This window comes from Theropithecus gelada, unplaced genomic scaffold, assembly GCF_003255815.1.
Source record: "Theropithecus gelada isolate Dixy unplaced genomic scaffold, Tgel_1.0 HiC_scaffold_4692, whole genome shotgun sequence".
NCBI lineage: Eukaryota > Metazoa > Chordata > Mammalia > Primates > Cercopithecidae > Theropithecus > Theropithecus gelada.
Genome location: NW_020261276.1, coordinates 1 through 3558, shown reverse-complemented (window position 1 = coordinate 3558; position 3558 = coordinate 1). Strand labels below are relative to the sequence as shown.

Below are 3558 nucleotides of genomic sequence, written 5' to 3'. Positions count from 1 at the left end.
CAGTGAGCCATTCAACTTAAAGCATTCATTTCTCCCTTAGCCACATGGAAAATCTCTTAGATTAATTCCTGTAAATACTTGTTTAACTAAATTAAATTTTAAATATTTTATTTTTGATGAGATATACAAGCAGAGGAACTAAAAAATAATTCCTGGACAAAAGTGGCTTTTCCACCAGGGTCCCATTGAACCTGAAATAATTACCGCTAGAATAATTCCTAGGGGTTAAATTACTATCTCTTAGATAATCTTTTAACCTCAATATGTATTATTGAAGAATAGGTGCTCCATTTAGACACATTAATGCTAAATTGATAACGATGTGTCAATACCATTACCTAGTAGATCTTTCAATGTCATTACAAATGTCTTCTATTTTTGGACATAGAAAATATATGTCCAGCTTGAGGATGGTAATAGGAATTGATGTTTCACAGATTGGTGGCAACTGATAATACACCAACTTTTTATAAATAAAGACTCTGAATAAACAATATCGAAGCATATATAGTCACAACGTATTCTGTTTATCAGAAAAATATTATGTAATGTATTGACCATTAAGAGAGCAAGTGTCGTGAAAGCTGATTTTTTGATAAGGGGACTAGATTTTAATTGGTGCTTTTGCCTAAATACTCAATATAACAATAATAACATTCAGACAAAAAAGCGGTACCACGTTTTTCAAAGAGGAATTCCACACTGAGATATGAACCAATCCTCATATTTGACTCCTGTTATTTGCAAAATATATTCTTGGATTTTACTGGGAATGGAATACTTGGAAGCTCACTACATTCTTTAAGAGAAAGTATTTTTTAACATACAATACTTTGTTTCCAGCAGCAAAACTCACTATTAGCTTTGACCTTGGGTTGTAATTTCTCAGTTTTTTGTGGAGAGGATAGTGATAGTATACTTGTGTTATTACTATATGAAATAAATGAATATACATTCTAATAGTAATAATAGCTATAACACTCACTATTTCAGTCAAGCCCTTTAAATAAATATATATTTAACTATATATTTTATAGATAGATATATTTTAGACAGTGAATTTATCAATTTCACTCTCTGTATAGCACTCATAGTTCTAATTAAGGAATAATTATTATATAAAGAATAATCCAGATAATAAAAGCTAATATCTAGAGAGCACTCATCTATGAGAACTAAAAATAATAATCCAAGTCCCAATATGCCACTTTGGGTTTTCTGTTTAAAATGACATTTTCCTGGTAGCGCGCAAGCCAGGAAACTTCTGAGAGACCTAGCGCTCCACTCTGGATCTTGGTAGCCAGGTCCAGGCACTTCAATTAACTTCCAGAAGATGGCAGACCCTCCAGGAACACCAGAGTGAGAAACTGATCTCTGACAACAGAGTGAGAGTTCAAATATTCCTTGTAGCAGACACTGTGAATGAAGCACTTGAGGTTACCAAGAGACTAAAAGCAAAATAAATTGTTTTAATTAAAAGCCCAGATCTTAGCCGGAGGAAAAGGAAAGGGTGTCTTTAATTGTGGTTTGAAAGGAGGTGTTCACTTAACAAAAGAACCTAAAGTTGTGGGAAAGCTGGCTAAACATGATTGGGTATGTTTGGGGCAATAAACCAAACTCCAAAAGAAGATGTGAAAGTTAATAAGCTGATGGTTACTGAAACCTTGGACACTTCCAGAAAAACTTACCTGGTGATTCTGATGGACAGGTCCTGCAATGGCCCCATGCTGGTGGGCAGGCCCCGGGGGCCATTGACATTGAAGAGGTGGATGCTTCAAATTCAGAATTTATTTTTAAGGAGCAAATTTTTCAAGGGATAAAGGACAGCCGAGTTCAGAGTTCAGCAGATGACAGAAAACCTAGGCTTCCTTGGGTCTTTGAAAAACCAGGTTGCAGATCAAATTAAGAAACTGTATAATCTCTTCCTAAAAATTGATGCTACTCAGGTGATAGTGAATCCCTCTGGTGAAATCTGAGAAAGACAAGTTGTCTGCTTTAATGCCAACATAAAGTTTCATGACAGTTCAGGATTCTGACAACAGGACATATCTGCTATGGATGACAAATCGGAGAATTAGCCTGATATGGTTTGGTTCTGTGACTTCACCCAAATCTTATCACAAATTGTAATCCCCACGTGTTAAGGAAGGGACTTGGTAGGAGGTGATTGAATCTTGGGGGCAGGGGCTGGCTGCCCCATGCTGTTTTGTGATAGTGAGTGAGTTCTCATGAGATCTGAGGACTTAAAAGTGTGGCACTTCCTCCTTCTTTCTCTCTTGCCACTATATAAGAAATGCTTTGCTTCCCCTTCACCTACTGACATGATTGTCAGTTTCCTGAGGCCTCCCCAGCTATGCAGAACTATAAACCTCTTTCCTTTCTGTCTTTTATAAATTACCTTGTCTCAGGTAACATACAGTAGTGTGAAAACGCACAAATACAGACCTCACTGAATATGAAGTTGCCAGACATGATCTAAAATACATAGGAATGGATGAGAATATTACCTGCTTTGTGAATGGTGCTGGATTAACCATGGCTACTTGTGATACCATTTTCCGTAATAGTGGGAAGCCAGTCAACTTCTTGGAATCTTGGAAGTGTTGTAAAGGAAGCTCAAGTATATCAAGCATTCACATTGCTCACAGCTGATCCTAAGGTTGAAGTCATCCTTGTCAGTATTTTTGGTGGTGTCGTCCACTGTACTCTCATTGCCAATGGGATCACCAAAGCCTTCCAGGCATTAGACTTAAAGGTTCCCTGGAAGGAACCAGTGTTCNCACTGACTCTCTATTTCTTATCTATAATATTGAAAATAACATAAAAATCTGACACCACACTCTGTTACTAAATCTGAAAATAACAAACATTCTTATCTATTGCTCATGGAAGTGGAAAAACATACAATCCTACAGAGGATTTGCCAAACAAATGATTGATGCATTTAGTCTTTCACAAAGTATTCACATCACTGGAACTGCACCTTCAACACACTTCTGCACAAATATAAAACTTTACACTCATTGTGTCATTGTTGCTATAAGCAAAAAAAAAATTAAACAAAAATGTCTCTAGAGATAAAATTTATTAAATAAATTACAGTTCCTGCACTCAACCCAGGAGCAAGTGGTCATTAAAAATGAAGCGGATGTCTCTGGAATTATAGGGAATGATCTCTAGAATATATTGTCAAGTGAAAAAAGCAAAATGCATAAGAGTGTATATGATTATATAATATGTACACCGAAAAATACAGATTTGTCTATTATTACCAAAAGAATGTTGAAAAAAAGTATCCACAAACTATAAAAGTTGGTTTCACATAAGGAGAGAACATTGTTGAGAGAGTAGGAAAAGTTGTGGTACTTTTCTGTGTACAGCAATTTTATGCAGTCTTGGTTCTGCATATGTAAATGTTTACACATTCAAAATAAATAGAAAGAATGAACAGTCTTAAAATTGTAAGCAATTTACAATGAATAAATTTAACTCTGTTTAAATTAGTACTACAACTGCCCACAATTAGTACTATAACTGCCTGAAGAAAAATATTTGGTA

General features: G+C 35.5%; 1 pseudogene; it reads left to right on the top strand.

Moving 5' to 3' along the window:
- Positions 1-1245: 1245 nt before the first annotated feature.
- On the top strand, positions 1246-2755 carry LOC112617809 (annotated as a pseudogene).
- Positions 2756-3558: the final 803 nt, after the last annotated feature.